Source organism: Mytilus galloprovincialis, chromosome 12 (assembly GCF_965363235.1).
Source record: "Mytilus galloprovincialis chromosome 12, xbMytGall1.hap1.1, whole genome shotgun sequence".
NCBI classification, from domain to species: Eukaryota; Metazoa; Mollusca; class Bivalvia; order Mytilida; family Mytilidae; genus Mytilus; species Mytilus galloprovincialis.
In genome coordinates, this window is record NC_134849.1 from 60,262,910 (window position 1) to 60,286,413 (window position 23,504).

Below are 23,504 nucleotides of genomic sequence, written 5' to 3' on the forward strand. Positions count from 1 at the left end.
TGTAATGTATTAAATAAGTACGGATGGGCATGGCAGGAGAAGCATATATATAAGAAGATCCTTATTCTGTTGAAGCACCTACTTTTTCTCCAAATGGCTTCGTCTAATTTGCTCGTTTTTTATTACATGTAGCTTGACCTGTCTGCCTATTTTATTTATGATATTTGAACATTCAACTTCAAAAGTGCTTTTGTGTATGTTCATCCTTGACTCTAGTAAAACATGTGCAAAATAAACGTGTGTCATTCTTACCACTTCGTAAGAAAACTGCAAACTTCCTAGTAGTTGACTTGAAATATAACTGTTAGAATTTCATGTACCCATTTACAACTGGCTTATTCAGTCATCTATGGGGTAAGGATTTTATATTAACAGGTTAAATTATGTTATGCCTTTGTCATAGATAATGCACATTTGCACAAATATATAAGTCAAAATTATTTTGTTTTAAACACGGGATGGGAATTTACACAAAAAGGAGATAATTTTTGCCGACACAGCAACTAAGTTCAAGAGTTAGGTGTCTGACGGAAAACCTAGTCGCATTGTCGCTTACAAATAATGCAGGCAGTTTTATCCATGCAAGAAACTCAACACTAAAAAATTTTCTAGAGGCATCCTATTGAGTTAGGAGATGAAAGTTTTTTTTCTTTCGAATATGATATATTTGTCTATGTTGTTACGAGTCCAGGCGTTCAAGAGTTACGGTAATTATATTTGTTACAAAATTGTCAAAAGTATTGTCCATCATCAAAAAATAATTTGTAGAAAAACAGATCGAAAGTCACTAATCACATAAGGCATTTTAATTCGTAACAAAAACATCCAAATGTAAACACGAAAGCCAAGAATAACAGAAATCAAATATCCATATAACATTAAAGTTATTGTAAAACATTTTTTTGAAAGTATAGAGAACGATTTAGTGTAATTGACCAACTGACGACAACATTGCAATGGTAACTCCACTAAAATTAGCATTACAAAGAACATTACCATATGTAAATGCAGAGCTATGACTAATTAAGGCAACAGTAGTATACCGCTGTTTGAAAGTCATAAATCGATTTAAAGAAAACAAGTCCGGGTTACAAACTAAAACTGAGGTAAGCACATCGACTATAAAAGGATAACAACGAAAAATCAAAACACCGAAGTGCAACAAAAAACAAAACGGCAATGCAACACACACAGAAACGAACTATAAGAAAAACAACTGCCATTTTCCTGACTTTGTACAGGTCATTGTAAGAAAATATCGTTGGTTAAACATGGCTTTTCGGCCAGTCACATCTCGCACTTTGATAAAAATGTTAAATATAACATCAAAATGACAATACATCAAGATAATCGCATAGCACATTATGAAGTATCTTGCAATAAATGTATGAGGGTCATACACATGCACAATGTACTTACAATAACATGTATCGTCAATTCAAGAACTGGGAACAAGCAGGCAGAGTGTGATTTTTCTATAAGTAAGGACGATGATACACACGACGAAAATTCCAATGGTGGTAAGCTGAAGTATATAATCGAGAGCAGCAATCACAATCCGTACTGCACAACGGTACTAAGATCATGTGGACAGTAATATTCTAAAATTATGTAATATCGTGTACTTTTAATGAAATAATTCGTTCGCGCAATGCCTAACGCTTATTGTAACATAGCTCTGTAAGGAGTTCCAGTATTATAACTCCAATAGGCCACAATGTAACCGTTTCGACAATGTTGAAAGCGATGATACTCCACACAGGGGGCACAATCAAATTTAAAGGTTACCGTTTGAAAAGGATGTCAGAAAACAAGTCAGCCTACCATTTACTTAATGTCCTTGTCTGATTTGACCATTTTGGAGTCATTTATTAAACATTATTTGTTATTTATTATATTCAGAATTACAGGTAGACTTCGGTTGATAGCAATCATACCACATCGTATTATATTCATTCTTATTCTCAGTCACATTTGCAGTGTTTTCATGCTGTTTTTTTCTAGTGAAAATATTTAAATAAACACGTGATTTCATGCGGTCGATGCTGTTTTTTACTTCATCAGGAACACTCAAAGCCAAATATTTGAAATGTATGTAAAATAATAGAATTAGTTAAAGGGCTATATAACCAAAAAAGGCCAACTTTTCGAAGGGAGTTGAAACCTCAGTTTCTATTTGATATCTGAATTTTAAACAAACAATGTAAGAAACCTTTGTTTTTAATCATACCAGCATCGACAGTTTTAGGCTGTTGAGATTTTCATATTCTCGGGAACTGATTATTCACCATTTGTGGTATCAACAAACTGCTGTTAAAAATTTACAACTGTTAATTTGAATATCAAAATATACATGCTTGAACTCACCTTTCTCAAAATTTATCTTTTAAATGCTACTTATGCCTCGTTCACACGGACATTTAATTCGAATTGAATTCGAATCGAATGCGAATCGAATTCGCTAATAGCGTTCACACACTCTTCTTTTTTAATTCGAATTAATTAACTAATTCGAATTAGTCAATTCCCATTAGAAATACGTTTTTGTTAATACGAATTAAAAGTTAACGTCGTTTTGACAGTAAAGCGAAGGTGACGCGAATTTCAATTCGAATTAGAATTGACGTTAGGACGTAAAACGTTTCGAATGCGAATTAAACTAATTCGAATTAGTTAATGCGAATCGAATTCGAATTACGTGTGAACTCAGCATTAATAGTTGCTTTGCATGCTCATGTAAAATTTATGAGAAAAGCAAGACATGTAAACACTAAACGTTTTGGAAGAGGGTATGTTTCTGCTACAATGTAACTGAGAAATAGAAAGTTGAAAATTGGGCAGTTGAATTCATCCTACTTGTCCAAGAGTTCAGTGTGAAGTCGTCCATCTGTGTCTGTATAAGAGAAAGATGAAACAGTCTTTTCAGTATCAGTAGTATCCCTTATTTCAAGTCACATGGAGATATGAGAATAAATACAATAACATCAACACCGAACCACGCAAAAAATTACAAACTAAAAGATCCAAATTGAATGGCAAAAATCAAAAGGTCGAACTAATGAAACGAACGGATCACACTGACATAAGAGATGTGAAAACGGACTGAAATATGGGTTAATCAGTGATAGGACATCTATCAGAAAGTTAGATAAAAAAAATTAACCAAGCTTTCTGTCTTTCTGATTGAATCATGGTTCATAAGAGTACACACACAAATTGGCAAGTAGGGATGCTCAATAAGAACATATTAGAATACCGACTGTTTGTTGAAATATCAATCCTCAAAACTGAACAAATATACTGTCAAACAAAATCATCAGTCCATTTTTTATAAACGAATTACATAATTCTGTTCAATTAATTTTTAACGAGTAGCACGTGGCAAAAGATCACTCGACCAGAAATTGAATGTAATATAACTTAACACAACAAAAGAAGGGAGTGAAGTGCTATCAAATTGAAACCACGTAGAGTGCATTTCTTTCTAACACAAACGATGCAAACGTTTAGGCGCGCACATGTTTTGATCATTTGTTGCTAGCATACGTTTTTAAAGTTGATATAAACCTTGACAATCTTTGTACTCGCTAAAAATGAGTTGAATGAAACGCATTTAATTCTAATCGCGTAATAAAACTGTTTAGTACCAATCAACAACATGTGCATGGATTATTGAAAGTTTAAACAGGGTCAGTAAACACCAGTTAAACGATTTATTTGTTTCCACTTTTGTACCGCGCTACAGTACGTCCATTATTCATTGTTCATTATTCATTATTCAATAATGAATACTGAAATAGTTCACTATTCACTATTCATTATTAAAAAAATAAATAATGAATAATGAAATAGTTTATGTTTCATTTTTCAAATTAAAGCGGTGAATAGTGAAAGAAATATAAAAAAATTTGACTGTGACACTATAGCTATATTTTGATTCGCAATGACCAGAAGAGGGTTTGCGGAGGACCTAAATGCCACAACATGCGTAAAAATGAGGAAATATAAAAAAAGAAGATGTGATATGATTGCCAATGAGACAACTATCCACAAAAGACCAAAATGACACAGACATTATTAACAATTATAGGTCACCGTACGGCCTTCAACAATGAGCAAAGCCCATACCGCATAGTCACCTATAAAAGGCCCCGATAAGACAATGTAAACAATTCAAACGAGAAAACTAACGGCCTTATTGATGTAAAAAAAGAGCGAAAAACAAATATGTAACACATAAACAAACGACAACCGCTAAATTACAGGCTCTTGACTTGGGACAGGCACATACATAAATAATGTGGCGGAGTTAAATATGTTAGCCAATTTTGAATAATGAAATGGATATTTTGAATAATGGAATGGACTGCTATGACCCTTCAGTCCCTAATTACAGATATATATTATGTCTCGATCGAATGCTTCTTAGGAGAGGAACAAAAGATATATAGTCAATATGTTCCACAACGGATATTAACGGATATTACAGGAGTAACGAAGGACTTAAATATCAACATACGCGTGAACATTGAGAAATAGTCAATTTAGAATTATGAAATGGATATTTTGAATAATGGAATGGACTGGCAGCACCCTTTAGCCCCTAATTACAGATATATATTATACCTTCATCGAAAGCTTATTAGGAGAGGAACAAAAGGTATCTATTCAATATAATTCGCAACGGATATGGCAGGTGTAACGAAGGACTTAAATATATCGAAATACGCATGTACATTGAGAAATAACTTATTTTGAATAATGGAACGGACTGCTGCAACCCGTCAGCTCCTTACTAAGGAAAACAACATACACCGAATTAAAGCTTATGGATGGAAATATAAATAGAGTATAATGTATATGTGCCGCAATGACCATTAAAGAGGTTACATAGGACATAAATGTCAAAATACGCGTCAAAATTAAGAAATAGCCAATTTTGAATAATGAAATGGATATTTTGAATAATGGAATGGACTGCTATGACCCTATAGCCCCTAATGACAGGTATATATATTATACCTCGATCGAAAGCTTTTAAGAGAGGAACAAAGGGTATATAGTAAATAAGTTCCGCATCGGATTTTACAGGAGTAACCAAGGACTTGAATATCGAAATACGCGTGAACATTGAGAAATAGCCAATTTTGAAAAATGAAATGGATATTTTGAATAATGAAATGGACTGCTGTGACTCTTCAGCCCCTAATTACAGATATATATTATACCTCAATCGTAAGCTTATCAAGAGAGGAACAAAAGGTATATAGTCAATATGTTCCGCAACACATATTACAGGAGTAACGAAGGACTTAGATATCGAAATAAGCGGGAACATTGAGAAATAGCCAATTTTGAATAATGAAATAGATATTTTGAATAATGGAATGGACTGCTAAGACCCTTCATCCCCTAATTATAGATATATATTATACCACAATCAGAAGCTTATCAAGAGAGGAACAAAAGGTATATAGTCAATATGTTTCGCAACGGATATTACAGGAGTAACGAAGGACATGAATATCGAAATACGCCTGAACATTGAGAAATAGCCAATTTTGAATCATGCATTTTGATATTTTGAATAATGGAATGGACTGCTATGACCCTTCAGCCCCTTATTACAGATATATATTATACCTCAATCGAAAGCTTATCAAGAGAGGAACAGAAGGTTTATAGTCAATATGTTCCACAACGGATATTACAGAAGTAACGAAGGACTAAAATATCGAAATACGCGTGAACATTGAGAAATGGCCAATTTTGAATAATGAAATGGGTATTTTGAATAAGGAAATGGACTGCTATGACCCTTAAGCCCCTAATTACAGATATATATATTATACCTGAATCGAAATCTTATTAAGAGAGGAACAAAAGGTATATAGTCAATATGTTTTGCAACGAATATTACAGGAGTAGCGAAGGACTTAGATATAGAAATACGCCTGAACACTAAGAAATAGCCAATAGCGAATAATGAAATAGATATTTTGAATAATGGAATGAAATGCTGCGACCCTTTAGCCCCTAATTATAGATAAACCTTATACCTCATTTGAAAGATTTTTTCGAGAGGAACAAAAGGTTTATTGTCAACATGTTCTACAACGCATATTACAGGAGTTACGAAGGACCTAAATATCGAAATATACGCTTAAACATTGAGAAATAGCTGATTTTGAATAATGGAATTGTACTTCTGCAACCCTTCAATCCCTAATCAAGGCAAAATTTATACACCAAATTAAAGCTTATTAAAAGAGGAATAAACTAAATATAAGCGATATGTACCACTATGACCATTTGAGGGGTTACGGAGCACCTTAATGCCAAAATACGCGGGAAAATTAAGAAATAGCCAATTTTGAATAGTGAAATAGATATTTTGAATAATGGAATGGAATGCTTCGACCCTTTAGCCACTTATTATAGATAAACCTTATACCTCATTCGAAAGCTTATCAAGAGTGGAACAAAAGGTATGTAGTCAACATATTCCGCAACGCATATTAGAGGAGTTACCAAGGACCTAAATATCGAAATAGGCTTGAACATTAAGAAATAGCTGATTTTGAATAATGGAATGGACTGCTGCAACCCTTCAATCCATTATCATGGCAAAATGTATACACGGAATTAAAACTTATTGATAGAGGAATAAACTAAGTGCAAACGATATGTGCCACAATGACCATTTGAGGGGTTACGGAGGACCTAAATGCCAAAATATGTGTGAAAATAAAGAAATGGCTAATTTTGATAATGAAATGGATACTTTGAATTATAGAATGGACTGCCAGGACCCTTCAGCCCTTAATTACAGATCTACGTTATACCTCAATCGGAAGCTTATAAAGAGAGGAACAAATGGTATATAGTCAATTTATTCTGCAGAGTAACGAAGGACGTAAATATCGAAATACGCGTGAACATTTTAAGGGGAATTTCTGCTGGAAACGGACCTAAAAATCCGAAAATCTTGCACTCTCGTTAACGAGGTTAAGAGGACAAAACGTGGGTTGTTGGGGTTGAAGAGAAAAAGTGGGGGGAATGGGTCGTGGGAAAATGTATTTTTATGGAAGAAATAAAACACACCAAAAAAAATCCGCAGATAGAATAAACACAATTACAAATATGTCTGATAAGAGAGAGAATATGGTTCAAGAGGTAAAATTTTGAAAAATACTGATGAGGAAACTTTCAAATGGCAAGGAGTAGGTCAGGATTGTCAAAGACATTTCACATGTTGACATGAAGTGTGGGTTCGCAAAAATTGTGCTGGAAAGAGAAAAAAATATCAGCACTTGGGGATGTGAAAGACTAAACAAGGCAAATCAGAGACCTATGGAGCTGTGCAAATCGTGAGCTATGGCAGGAAAAAAAACCAGGCACACCGGGTATGATTAACACGACTTTTATATTTTTAATAAGGACGGTATGATTGGTAGTGTTAGGATATTTTGTTAAGGCCTGAAAATCTGGTCTAAAACCATTGAATAGGGGATGGCGGGAAAAACCTAAAAGGAACATTTTGACTGATCCTCGCTGAAATTGGACATGAGTTGCTGAAGCTGATCTTTACACTAGTAACCCGAATTTAACTTGAACGGACAAAAACGTGTTAACGCTATTTAAATGAGATTGATCGTTATTTGATAAAGATTGACAAAAATTAAAAATTATATTTAATTCATATCAATTCATATCAATTCATTTTAACGCCAGTCAAATAGATTTCTCTGCGGTGAATCAATTGAAATCAAGTTGCTGGTTAGTTGCGTTAAACTAATAGGCCACGCCCCCGTTAAACTATTTCAAACATGCATTAATTCGGTTTAAACATGGATGAGACCCGAGCTTTTTACAGGTAAATCACCCAAGCAAAACGACCTCGATGTATCTATCGTTTTTTGTTTCAAACTTTAAATGCGTATAGTCTTATTAAAGTCACATGCTTCACAATTTAAAACGTTGAAACGAATGAATAATACACGTATCATGTTCATATGTAAGGAATTAAAATAAAAACATTAAGATATATATGCACACGCGGTTTAAAAATGCAAAACTTGTGAATCTGTTGAAAAAAAATTAGTTAAATATATAACATGATGGTTTTCTATATTGTACTCGTATTCAAATGTAGACACGGAAAACTATGTACACAAAAATTATTTATTGTGTACATAATTTAAATCGATGTATTTCATATTTTCGGCATTGACTGTAAAAAGTGCTTAAGTCCTTTATGAGTAAAATACAGAATTAAAAATAACTCTACCTTTTTTATATTTCTTTATTTTAGAGGTAAGCTTCTGGCCAAGTGTCACTGATTCTGTCGCAAATCATTTACTTCAATAACCAATCAATTGTATTCTGAAAGAAGTTGATTTGTTTTCTGTACGAATACATGAAATATTTCTCACTGAACGTTATGTTTGCAATCGATGTTCAAATACAAATCTACAGTATCTATATGAAAGAGACTTAATAATATTTTTTTTAATTATTATTCTACACATGCATATTTGAAGGATCGAAATAATCAGTTCTACAAATGGGTGTTATTTTTAAAGACTTGAAACTTTACAATTATCAAGTGAATCCATGAAATTTTTATCGACGCACCAAACTTTCATCGTGCATAGCTCATTTTCCGATTTAACGATCTTCTTACTTGTTCATTACATTCTAAAATTAAAATCCTTCACAAATTGCAAAAACTTGTATTCTCCGGCTAAACTGCGCAAAAGATAAATCTTGCTTTGTTTGTGTATACACAATGTTTTGAAGGCCGATATCCAGTTTGGCTAACAAACAATTAATTTGCACCACAAGTTAATTACGCGAATTCTTTTTTTGCACAACTTTATCATAAAAACTGCAACATTCATTAGCGCCAATAAAACAATCATTTAATTGCGCAAATATTATAGACTTCTTTTCAAATGTTTCTTCTTAGTGCACTGAGGAGGTCCTTTTAGGTATTTTCATGTAGGTACAGAAATCGCAAACTGAAAGGGCCTCCTTAGTGCACTTAGACTGACAAAAAAAGTGCACTATTGACCTGATGGAAAGATAGAATTGACACAAAAAAAACATAGCATACGGAAGGAGAAGTACATAATTTTGAATTTTAGTAATTATAAAGTTATTCAACAGTTGAAGTAGGTATTCTAATGTTACATGTACGTGTAAATAGGTTAATAGTTTCGAGATAAATATGACACAATTAATAAAATTGAGAATGGAAATGGGGAATGTGTCAAGTTTCATTTATTGGCGCAATACATATAATAAAAATAAGAGATGAGCGCGATTCAAAACTTTACAATATGACAAGTTACACCTAACCGTTTTGACAAATCAGTAAATTCTTCGCCCGGGGATATACACCTGCCAGTAATCTACCTTCAGTAACTTTACAATACCCAGCCGTGTCATTTCCGTATATTGTACATGTAGATAGCAAGTGTGATACATGTATATACACCAGAAATACCCATTCAAGTGATTTTTAATTTCAGAAGAACTCCATATCGGGTACATAAACATAAAATTACAATAATATGAAAAAATGTATTAATAAGTTCAAATGTTGTTTTGGTAAATGCACCTAGGTATGTATTTGTAAACTTATGTTAATTCGTTATTTCATGTCTCTTTCTTTTTTTTTTTTGCTTCAATTAATTTTTTGTATCTTATAGACTTATTCGTAAATCGAAAAAACTCACAAATCTGAATAGAATCATATTGCAATGAACATGTTGAATGATTTCTCTAACTCAAAACTAGTTATAGATGTACATGTAGATGCCTCTGAAATTATATTTTTCTCGTTGGGTTGCTTGTTCATTAATTGACGTTTACGATATATTCTAATGTTCAGTATTTGTGAAAACCGCTCATTTATCAATTTTACAAGAAATATTATAATACTTGTAAGTCATGAACATTGAAGTTTAACTTTCTATCATTTTGTCGTATACGCACAAACATACAATAAAATGAAACACTTTAAATCGGTTTAAATTATGCAATGCATTTTGAAAATATAGTTTTGAAAAACCGGATATTTTTGATTCGTACTTTTTCTATCCCTTTTCTTAAAAAATTAGGACACGTGTCACTGGTTAATATAGAATACAATTAACGGTACCAATTTTCTTGTACTAGATGCGCATTTCGAAAATACATGTCTCTTCAGTGATGCTCGAGGCCAAAATATATGAAATCAAAAGCAAATTTAATATAAAAGACGAAGAGCTATAATCCAAAAGGTCCAAAAGTATAGCCAAATTCGTGAAAGGAATACTAGTGAACCATGAATAATCCCAAACAACAAATTTGTGATTCAATTTGGTTTGTCACACTTGCTTATATTATCAATATTATGTATTGTTTTCGGCTGAGACGACTACATGTATAAACTTTATAGTAGCCTCAGTTTTCGGCAATATTGAAACAAATTGGATATCCTTTGCATTGCTTCTTAAGTTATTTTAATATATAAACTGAGCCAAAAAAGTTTAGCAACAAAATTGTGAAATTTTGTTTTATTACAAAATCATAAAATTTAAACATATAATTTTAATAACACAAAAATGGAATTATGATATGTCAGAAGCAACATGAATGTTTATCACTCACATTAATTAGGATTTTCTTTGTATGGAGCGCGGGAGGGTCAAAATGCTTAAATGAGTATAGTGTTTCTCAAAATCAATTTCTCAGCCATGCTCTTAGTGCACCAATGAAGGATTGACAGGAACACCAGCAACTTCCCTTAGTCAATGCAGTACTTTTTTAGCCGAAAAAAACTTGTCACGTGTTGACGTAAAGCGAAGGAAGCGCTCCTCCCTTGACGATAGCTTTTTCTTGTCTACGAGATATCGACCTATCCTATGCAGTTGTAATTTGTCGATATCTGTTTGTTAGTCTCTGAACTGTTGCCTAGTGCACATTAAATCGAGCCATGATGTCAACAACCCTCATTCCGGCATCAACCGTTTCAAGACCTTTCTGACTGTCATTTTCGGGGTGGCCTGGTTGACGTCCCAAGCAAATTTTTCAACGGTGTTTGTGTTTTTCTTACCAATGGTGTGTTTCTGAACGTTAGTGAAAAAGAATTTTTTAATATCGTTTTAAAATAACAGGTACAGAAGGTAAAACATCATTGACACGTGCAAAGCTGAAATGGCGCGAAATCAATCAGCAGGAAAAAAGTACGACTGTTACAGGTAAAACTAAGGATTATATCAATGATGTTTAAATATTTTTTTCCAAAAACAACAAAAAAAAAAATTATAAAAAAAAAGTGTTGCTAAACCTTTTTGGCTCAGTATATATACGGAAAAACAAGGTGGATATTTAATCATCGGCTCTCGTGAAGTTTTCTTGTAGGTTAAAAGAAGGGGACAGTATACCTCTAAGTAATAAAACTTTAAGATTTGTATTCTTTAAATTGTATAACGTCTTAGTCTGGCTTTCTCTTCAATTTTTAGATTATATTCAGAATCACGTTTTTATGCCAGATCTTTTATCATTTGTTAAATCAAAGACATGTAGTAGATGTATTTTTTTTTAGACCAAAAAAACTATCATACGGTATTCCACATGTACGGTGAATTAAATTATTGACAGGCATACCACATCTTCTTATATTCATTCGTTATTTGATGAAGATCTTCAACAAGCCTTAAAGGGATAATTCGCGATTTTTCACTTTAAATAAATGATTTTGAAAATGAACTTATTGATAACTATACACTTTTTAATTCTAAATAATTATGTTTATCCAGAGACATATAATTGTATTATATGTCTCTGGAACAAGCATGTGCATACAATAATGCATGTATGTATACGCATGAGTTTCTCGCTAATTTAGGCCTTCCTCTTTTGTCTGCTCTATAGTCGGGTTTTTGTCTCTTTTACACATTCCTCATTTTCATTCTCAATTTTTGTAATATACGACGGTATATTGTTCCTGTATCAAATACCATGTACATGTACATATATGAGGCTATGAAAGTAAGTTTACAGAAATAAAGATGATAGTGGAATAAGCACTTTAAATTACAGAATAAAGAGATGAAAATATAAAGAATAGATTAAATGATTCATGATTGCTTAACGCCCAGTTACAAATATTACACTCTACCCCTCCATCTTTTTGTCCATCCTATTTAAAATGATTCTTATAGGAGGGTCTGAATTGGGGGGGGGGCTGTTTTTCTGTAAACATTTAATTTTCACCCCTTTTTTTTTCTTCAAAAAATAAGTCTATTCTTTAAAAGTAATTTTTTACGCATTATTCTCTAATTTTTCCCCAGTTTTCTTTAATTTAAAAAAAAAAAGTAAAAATCATTCTTTTAAATGAATGAGAACGGTGATTTCCAAACAACAGCAAGGCTTTCATTTGTTACTCAACAATGACGTGTTGGTGTGTATTGTTCTGCATGATTTAAGTGCTAGTTCTATGAAGTAACAAGTCCAAGTTTTCATCAGTTCTTTCCAGTGATTTTGACTACACATAAGAAGATGCCAATGAGACAACTCTTCGAAGAGACCAAATGACACAGAAATTAACAACTATAGGTCACTGTACGGCATTCAACAATGAGCTAAAGCCAACCGCATAGTCAGATATAAACAGGGGCGGATTCAGGCTTTTTGAAAGAGGGGCTGTAGTTTTGTAACGAGGGGAGCGAGGCGAAATTTTTTTTTTTGCCCCTTTTTAGGACTTAAAACATAAAATAAGTGAAATATGCACTTTTTAAACGGTTCCTGGCGTGGGGCATGCATATTTTGTAGTTGCTGGTAAGGTGTAAGGGTTGGACATTTTAGATGCTGCATCTCCCTATTAATTCACGAAGTCTAGTCTGATTAATCATTTAAAAAAAAAGTCCAAGCAAAAGGGGAGGTGTACGCCCTCTACGCCCCCTCTGGATCCGCCACTGAATTTAAAGCCCGAGTAGAAGTATCGGAAACCAGTTCATATTGACTGAATCCTATAGTCTGTTACCACGAAACCAAAAAAGGTTTACCAAGTTTGTTTTCACTTTTATCATATTTTTACAATGATAACTTTGATAATTTTCTTTAAATTTTAAGAAGAGAAAATTCTGTTACCAGATAATGTTTAGCATTTTCTTTTATTAATCATTCAATAAAATTCAGGTATCTTTTAGCGTTTTCTTTTATTGATCATTCAATGTTCATTATATTTTTAGACCACGCATTTCTCTAATCTTTATTTTTTATGCCCATTATTCTCTAATCTTCATTTTTCAAGGGCATTATTCTCTAATCATTGAACCCCATCCAAACCCTCTTTTTTTATTATGTTGTACATGTACTGTTATACCACTGATCGAGACTAGGGTGAGGATAGGGAGCCCGCTAACAATTTTAACCTCGCCACATTATTTATGTATGCGCCTGTCCCAAGTCAGGAGCCTGCAATTCAGTAGTTGTCGTTTGTTTATGTTTTACATATTTATTTTTCATTCATTTTTTTTTGTTATATAAATAAGGCGGTTCGTTTTCTTGTTTGAATTGTTTTTACATTGTCATATCAGGGCCTTTTATAGCTGACCATGCGGTATGGGCATTACTCATTGTTGAAGGCCGTACGGTGATCTATATTTGTTAATGTCTCTGACATTTTGGTCTCTTGTGGACTGTTGTCTAATTGGAAATCATACCACATCTTCTTTTTTATATTCCTGTCCTTTTAAAATGCCCATTATAGACATATAATAATACATTAGGCTTAACATTTCAATTTATTAATATCAAATAGCGAAAAAATTATATATTTATTCAATAACGACAATGTTGCTGCAATAGATGCCAAAAACATCAACAATATTTTATTGAAAAGAAACGGCATTTTATTTCACTTGTTCTTAAATAAAAAGATGTTTCATTTCAATTGTTATATACGGACACTGTAAATTTTGAATGTAAATGAGTAAAAATTTGTTTATATTTATATATTGTGTCTTATACGCGTCTCATTTATCTTTTTAAAGATTGATGCACACAATGCAAATGTTTAAATGTTTTGTTTAGTTCTGTGATTCTGGGCATCTTATCAGTAATCTCTCTATTGAAGATGTTGAAATATATGTATTATAATTATTCGCTTATTAGGCAAATTCATATTCTACAAAGATATTTTCAATCATTTTAGTTTTGATAAATACCATTACAAATAACTTATTTTGTCTAGTTTCCTGTGTGAGGATATTTGATTGATAAAATTCAATAAACAATTTAAGGTTGTCGGGTAAATGTGGATTACGGATTAAGATGTTAGATGTCAAACTTGAATTAACAAACTAAGGTGAATTTAACCCGAATATGTAGTTTCTCTTCAACAGTGTTTTAATTCCAATTTCCTTATTTTCATTTAAACTAAATTAATTAGAATGAAAGAAAGATTCGAAACTAAAGATAGTCACAATTAAAAATATGTATTTTGAAAAAAAGACAAAAACCGCCAGATCATATCTGATTTAAATCCAGGGTCCGTATATGCATCTTCTGACTTCAGACTCAGACTTCTCTTGAACTGAATCTTAATGTGCGTATTGTTATGCGTTTACTTTTCTACATTGGCTAGAGGTATAGGGGGAGGTTGAGATCATAAACATGTTTGCGCCTGTTCCAAGTCAGGAGTCTCTGGCCTTTGTTAGTCTTGTATTATTTTAATTTTGGTTTCTTGTGTACAATTTGGAAATTAGTATGGCGTTCAATATTACTGGACTATATATATATATATATAGTATATATTTGTTAAGGAGCCAACTGAAGGACGCCTCCGGGTGCGGGAATTTCTCGCTACATTGAAGACCTGTTGGTGACCTTCTGCTCAGTGTTGTTTTTTTTCTTTGGTCGGGTTGTTGTCTCTTTGACACATTCCTCATTTTCCATTCTCAATTTTACAATGGTACGTAAATTAAGATTTTATTCGAAAATACGGATTTTTCTACATGTTCTACATGTACCAAAAAAAATGTACAACTATTGAATATTGTAAATGTTTAATGATGATACATGTCCAGATCTAGATCGAACTGCTTTGCTTCGTCGAAAGTACGAATATAGAAAAATCACAGATTTATATTATAACTAGAAAGTCCTCGAACAGTTGAAGAAATCATCAGAATTTGTTTATTGTAAGTTATTTTGTACATGTATAACTATAATGCGAACCCGAAGTTGTGAAATCGCAGCTAAGCGTACTTTGGAAAAGCGACGGTTCTATGAAAACCTATTGTCAAGTTCAAGTTCTGTTTCGACATCATTGTAATATATGTCACTGAACGTTAAAATTCAATCCTTTATTTCGTCTTCGTCTTCGTCAAATAGTGCTGTTGGTTTCTTTTTATTATTATTACATACTAGTATACATGAATACACCACAAGTTATTCCTATGTAATCTCATTTAGATATTTAGTAGTTTAAACATATTTTATTGTTCTAAACAAATGGATTAGAAATTTAGTGCATGCAAAGTAAATTTTAAAGATGACAATGATTGCAGTATCTGTGTGAATCTACTTCTCAATCAAAGATATTACAGAATATTCAAGATTTACAACTTTTCGTGAATATGATTGCCAATGGAATAAACCATGCAGCAGATTTCAAAATAACCATATTAATTTGTGTCTGAATTATAACAACTGAAACTGTAATTCTGCTGTAGTGCACCTTTAGAACTTGTATTTCAGATAATTTGACCACGTGACAAGAAATTATACAATAAACATTGGTCACGCACGATAGATTCTGATGTAAGACACGTACCGTTACAATACCCAGTTTACACGCATCAGCGCACACAGGTTTCTCGAATGGGGCAGTTGATTGGAGGAAAGTTACCAAAAACCACGCCTACCTTTACCTATTATCCAATCAAACGCCTTTGACATAAACATAAATAATACATGAGTAATATTACAGAGATTTTGAAAAAAGTTGAGACTCTAAATTCTAACTTAAAATTATAAATTTATGCTCGTAATGCATTTTCGCAATTTACAATAAATGTTATACATACTTTCACCTATCTAGTGAGGAAAAAATAGAAATTAAAAAAAATTGCAATTTACAACTATTTCGAATTATAGTGCACAGCAAGGACGTATATTTGTTTTCCGTCCTTGTGCACAGTTTGTGATAAATGGGTGTCAAAATGTATTAAACAGAAACCCAAAGACCAGTTTCAAGAAGAATTCTTTGCTTTTATGCAGAATCCCATAAAACATAATGCTGTCATATTTTCAAAAAGAATTATCAATTAGAAAACTCCTTTTTACATTTCTAAATTCATATATTACGCAGATATAGATGTGGTAGTTGCCGATTGAGTCCAGAAGGTGTCAGGATTTACACAGAAAAGACAGAATATGTCGTCTCTGTGACACAAACAACATTGATGATGAGAACCATTACATTATGAATTGTAGAACATATAAACTATAGAAAAAGAAGGAAATGTTTAAGGAACTACTGTTAGTCAAACCCTTATATCTTTAAAGCTGATCAACAGTTAAACTCATCAAATATTGTAATATTAGAAAAACTATGTAAAAGTTATAAATGTGAAAGTCAGTCCTCCAAGCTAATTTAATTGTATCGTTTACACATGCATGTACTAATTTTACCTTATAGTTATGTGTATGTATGTTCTTGATAACTAGTAATTGAAGTTTTATGAGAAATAAAGTATTCGTATTCCTTTAAACATGTAAACCATAAATTGCAGTACACGAAGACAGCCTACGGGTAAAGTACAAGTGAATATATCACAAAAAGATTATATTTAATCCTCATCCGTACGCGTCCTTGTAAATGCCGAAAACTCTGGATTTTCTTTGAAAATTACCTGAGAGGTTATAAAAGATCTAGAAAAGACCAAAAATGAATTGAAATAAAAGATTTTTGTGTAGACGAGTTACAACATTGCATAAGCATGATTAGGAAATTTGAACAAAAAAAGTTCGTGCTCATCTTTGTAGTGGCGAAAAACACGCATATCGAGTTACGTAGACGAAAAAGAATAATTACATTCATAATAATTATGATGTAAATTCACGAAATTAAAAGGTTATAATTAGAAAACAATCTAAAACACGATTCGTCATTCCCCATGAATAATTATAGATTAAAACAAAATTATAATTTTAATTCTGAAATTCAAAAGGCATGTTTCTGATACGTGACAGTTCAGCGAACACTATTACATGAAATGCACGATGATATTGACCGAAAACAAAGGTGAAAGATTCAAATTGTAAAATCATTCGCTGAACGGTAGAATTTCTATCAATCATTCAACGATATAAAAAGCCTTTTGAGTGTAAAAGTATGATAGAAATACTTTTAATTTATTGAAATGCCTGTTATATTGTTCCAGTCATTGGTTACTAGTGCATGATTGTCAGTCCATTTCGATATTTCATAGCACTTTTACAAATTCTGAAAAAAAGAAAAGAAAAAACTAATATTCCCATGGGAAAAATATATCTTCCCATGAGAAGAAAATTGTCCCGCAAAGTGTTCAACTCCCACAAAAGGGAATCTAACCAACTAAGAAATGCATAATCATCTGTAGATTGATTTTTATATATGAAACGATGTGTATTGATTTTACTTGGTTCAATGTTCAGTGGCAAGTATTTTATATATGCGCAGGTCCTGAGACAGATAATCAAATTATCAGATTACGGGATGACGGACAGGAAGACTCCAAACGTAACAGTGTGAACTAGCTGTCAGAAACTTAAGAACTCTCAGATTCTTTCATCGTTGAAGACTCTCTAGCGACTATAAAGATGAACAGGAATAAAAACGCTGACCATTGATAATTTGTATTTTTGTTAAGCTCTGACTTTGTGTTCGATTAGGTCCCGTGTATGTTTACCCCATATTCCTTTATTTTCTATAAAGGCGTCTGTCTTGACAGTAAGTTGACACGACTTAATCATGTTAATACTAGTTAAACCCTTAAATGTAAGACACCAGATGGAAATACTCAAAAAGGAGAGCCAGTTTGGTTCTCTTTAATGTTAGAGTTCAAATCTCCATGACGCAACGACTATATGTTTTCTGTATTCAGCATAGAATAATATCTTCTAAACTATATTTTTTCGCACAATGTCTGGATATTGGTGGACATGCATTATTGCGAAACCAGACATTTACAAATGAAAATTAACACTTAAACTATAGACATTTAGTAGGGAAGTAAATGAACAAAAGACAAGTAATTCAGAAACATAAAATTGAGAATGGAAATAGGGAATGCATGGATCACGCAAAATTAAGCAGGGGCGACATCGGAGTAATGGGAGTTTGCTTCTTGCAAGACATTCGCCGTGAAAACAATTTGATATGAAGACAAGCCTTTGTACTGTGACTTTGTTTTAAAATTTCAAACATGAGGCTGTTACGGCCCTGGTCAATGTTTTTAAGCAATACATAGTTTCCTTTCATTTTGTTGTTGGCTTTCTGAAATAAATGTTTACATATTATAGACTATGATGATCCTTTTTTTTCAATTTCAGTTAAACACTATGTCTGATTTGCTTTTTCAGAAACTTTAGCATGTTTAAATGTCTTTTTCTTTTTCTTCATCTTTTTGAAACCCTAGTTTTGTATTACCACTGACCAGTTCAGTAAAAAAACAGCTGCTTCATGTTTGTATAAATGTGTTTGTAACCTTTCTAACATGCTATTATTTTCCGTTATTTTTTATTCCGTGTCTATAGATAGTCTTGATCGGAGAGTCAAGATTTATTTTGTCTGTTGGTTGCTTGGCTAGCGTAAGCTAATCGATTTACCTCACATTTTGAAGTTGGATGGAGATTGTTTTTAAATAAATGCCGTACCTTTGTACTTTGGTTTCCTGTCGGTTTTTTCTCAATTTTAAATTGGGAAGTTTTATCATTTGTTTTGCATGATTATTAATTTTGACTTGCAAATGAACAATTAATAAATCTAGTCCCATGTGTGCTAGCGAAATGTCTTTAGTGTAATCTCGGAGTGTAATTTTTATTTCAACTTTTACGTTTGCTTCAGCACAACCTAAAACACGAAAACTTTCATTTTCTTGTAAGAATGAGATTCGTTACTTCAAACAAAAATCGCTTTTATCTTTTTTTTTTTTTTTTTTGCAGTAAAAGACCGGTTTCTTAAAAAAACCTTTCATACAATCGACTAAACGAAGTATAAGCTTCGGGAAGGTCAAGGATTATAACATATTTTTCGTAATTTTGCAAAAATCGAAAATTTACGGTAATTAATGGTCGAATTGAAGCTAAATACCTACCAAAAAATCTCAAAGAGCGAAAAGACTTTCATTTTAGTCATCTCTGGTGTATTTATGATGGCTTGGTTTAAAGCGAGAACAGACGAACTATGCTTACTAGTGTTGCATAAAAAAAACATGAGGATATGGTTTGTCCTTTATGAATCTACATTGCAAATTTGACTCATATAAGGATAATGTTTGTCTCATAGAAAAATCGGTAGTTTTAACCGATAATTTATTTTTCGATTTTTATCGGATATAGTAGTTATTTTGAAAAATACAAACCGTATAATTAATTATTAAAGTTTCGTATGCATCATAAATCAACCGGCTCCGGCAACTTTTGACTTGTTCTAATATCAATAGTAATGATTTTCAGTGGAGAAAAAGATAGATATTTTGGTCGTGGTTGAAAGAATCGTAAAAGTGTTATTTTTCTAAATTCTGTTTGTTTAATCGGACAAAGTAGAGTCTTAATTTGATTTTTTATTGCCGAACTGGACTCTATATTGTGTATTGAATTGAAAGTTTGCAAACGTTCCGACCAATGAAATTCATTTTAATATGTAACGCGAACTTCAACGAGAGCACCTAGATGAAATATTTTATCTATACTACAATCAGTTTTAACTTAGAAATTTCCGCTCAAATATATAGGAAATAAAATTATATGAAAACAACAATGCAGAATGTTTCTTTTCCATTTTTTTTTTAACAATGTTTATGTTCATTTCAATTAGGTAAGTAGACTTATATTTAATGCCCAAAACGTAAATATATGTTTTCTTTTAAAACATTAAAAAACGTGAGAGTATGCCGATAAATAGTAAGTCTAGGTCGTTAAACTTAAATCAACTTACCCATCGTTATCGCAGACTAAAATTTATCTCATATATATATGTTCATTTATGACAAGTACGTCAGGATGCATGACAACACAATAATCTTTTTACAGAATCGTAAGAACAATATTTTTGTTTGATATTTGCTTCTCTTCCACAATTAACGCCCGATTTGGCCAGTGACCGGTATTACAATTTAACACAGTTTTAAAAGTTCAGTGGGCTGCTACTTCATTTATAATTTTGGGTATGACTTTCTGTTTATCATATTCAACATACGTCAACATTGTCTTCATCAATTTTATTATTCAATTCATCAAAACCTTGTTTTTCATTACAAGCTTTTCCGTATATCAATATACGGCAAGATAATGAATATTTGTTGCTTACCGGAAATATAAGATACATCGATTTAAATTATGTATACAATAAATAATTGCTGTGTAGTTTCCATGTCTACATTTAATTTACGAGTACAATATAGTAAACATAAAAAGAGAAAAGAGAAACGGTAAATATACAGGAATACATAAAGTTTCGTAAATAGTTGCAAAGGACCACATGTTACTTACATGCCATGAGGTTTCATAGCATTCAGTAATTTTTGAAACGCACATATATATGTGCGATAAAGATCTAGTGCATTTGAGCAAATTAAATTTATGTTATCCATCTAACTATTTTATTTTCAACAGATTCCCTAGTTTGACATTTTTAAACCACGCGTGCATATATATTTTAATGTTTTTATTTAAATGCCTTATATATGAAAATGTCACGTGTATTATACGTTCGTTTAATTAAATTGTGGAGCATGTGACTTAATAAGACTACGCATTTAAAGTTTGAAACAAAAAACGATAGATACATCGAGGTCGTTTTGCTTGGGTGATTTACCTGTAAAAAGCTCGGGTCTCATCCATGTTTAAAACGAATTAATGCATGTTTGAAATAGTTTAACGGGGGCGTGGCCTATTACTTTAACGCAACTTACCAGCAACTTGATTTCAATTGATTCACCGCAGAGAAATCTATTTGACTGGCGTTAAAATGAATTGATATGAATTGATATGAATTAAATATAATTTTTAATTTTTGTCAATCTTTATCAATAAACGATCAATCTCATTTAAATAGCGTTAACACGTTTTTGTCCGTTCAAGTTAAATTCGGGTTACTAGTGATAACACCTTGCAAGCTGAGATAAGAAAAATACCAACACATGATTTTACAATTGTAATGGGTGATTTAAATGCAAAGGTTGGCAACGATAATACAGGAATGAAAGAGTAATGGGTAAATATGGATGTGGGCAAATGAATGAAAATGGAGAACTTCTGGTTGACTTTTGTGGAATTAACCACTTAGTAATTGGTGGAACCATCTTCCCACACAAAGACATTCACAAGCTAACTTGGAGCTCGCCAAATGGAAGAGACAAAAATCAAATAGACCACATTATGATCAATGGAAAATGGAAAAGATCCTTACAAGATGTCAGAGTAAGGAGAGGAGCTGACATTGCAAGTGATCACTTTCTAGTAACAGCCAATATAAGGTTGAAACTTAAAAAGATGTCTTAACCAACAACCATTAAAAGAAAATTTGATATAAATAAATTACAAGACACCAAAGTAAAACAAGAATTTAACCTGCAGATTTCAGGTCCTAGAAGACACAATAGAAGAAAAATAAGAACCAGCATCTATAAACAACACATTGCTGAAAGTAGAAAAAATATACAACGAAACCAGTGAAAAAGTTCTTGGCTATAAAAGACAAATACACAAAGAATGGATTACACAAGGAACATGGACATTGATTGATGAAAGAAAAGAAATAAACAACAAACTCTGTCAGACTTATTCAGAAAGAATAAAAGATAAGCTGAGGAAGGAATACTCAGAATTCAATAAGAAGGTGAAGAAAGCAACACGAAGTGACAAAAGAAAGTATACAGAAGACCTTGCAAAAGAAGCAGAACATGCTGCATCTAACCAGAGGATAGGACAGGTTTACCAAGTTGTAAAACAGCTATGCAACAAGAAAACTAATAAGAGCATGCCAATTAAAGACAAACAAAACAACACATTATCATCTGTCACGTATCAGAAACATGCCTTTTGAATTTCAGAATTAAAATTATAATTTTGTTTTAATCTATAATTATTCATGGGGAATGACGAATCGTGTTTTAGATTGTTTTCTAATTATAACCTTTTAATTTCGTGAATTTACATCATAATTATTATGAATGTAATTATTCTTTTTCGTCTACGTAACTCGATATGCGTGTTTTTCGCCACTACAAAGATGAGCACGAACTTTTTTTGTTCAAATTTCCTAATCATGCTTATGCAATGTTGTAACTCGTCTACACAAAAATCTTTTATTTCAATTCATTTTTGGTCTTTTCTAGATCTTTTATAACCTCTCAGGTAATTTTCAAAGAAAATCCAGAGTTTTCGGCATTTACAAGGACGCGTACGGATGAGGATTAAATATAATCTTTTTGTGATATATTCACTTGTACTTTACCCGTAGGCTGTCTTCGTGTACTGCAATTTATGGTTTACATGTTTAAAGGAATACGAATACTTTATTTCTCATAAAACTTCAATTACTAGTTATCAAGAACATACATACACATAACTATAAGGTAAAATTAGTACATGCATGTGTAAACGATACAATTAAATTAGCTTGGAGGACTGACTTTCACATTTATAACTTTTACATAGTTTTTCTAATATTACAATATTTGATGAGTTTAACTGTTGATCAGCTTTAAAGATATAAGGGTTTGACTAACAGTAGTTCCTTAAACATTTCCTTCTTTTTCTATAGTTTATATGTTCTACAATTCATAATGTAATGGTTCTCATCATCAATGTTGTTTGTGTCACAGAGACGACATATTCTGTCTTTTCTGTGTAAATCCTGACACCTTCTGGACTCAATCGGCAACTACCACATCTATATCTGCGTAATATATGAATTTAGAAATGTAAAAAGGAGTTTTCTAATTGATAATTCTTTTTGAAAATATGACAGCATTATGTTTTATGGGATTCTGCATAAAAGCAAAGAATTCTTCTTGAAACTGGTCTTTGGGTTTCTGTTTAATACATTTTGACACCCATTTATCACAAACTGTGCACAAGGACGGAAAACAAATATACGTCCTTGCTGTGCACTATAATTCGAAATAGTTGTAAATTGCAATTTTTTTTTAATTTCTATTTTTTCCTCACTAGATAGGTGAAAGTATGTATAACATTTATTGTAAATTGCGAAAATGCATTACGAGCATAAATTTATA

The 23,504-nt window shown here is 32.1% G+C and overlaps 1 protein-coding gene across 1 annotated transcript in view; it reads left to right on the top strand.

Moving 5' to 3' along the window:
• LOC143054486 (uncharacterized) overlaps positions 1-23,504 on the top strand; it is a 108,579-nt gene that overhangs the window by 70,246 nt on the left and 14,829 nt on the right. The window lies entirely within an intron of this gene.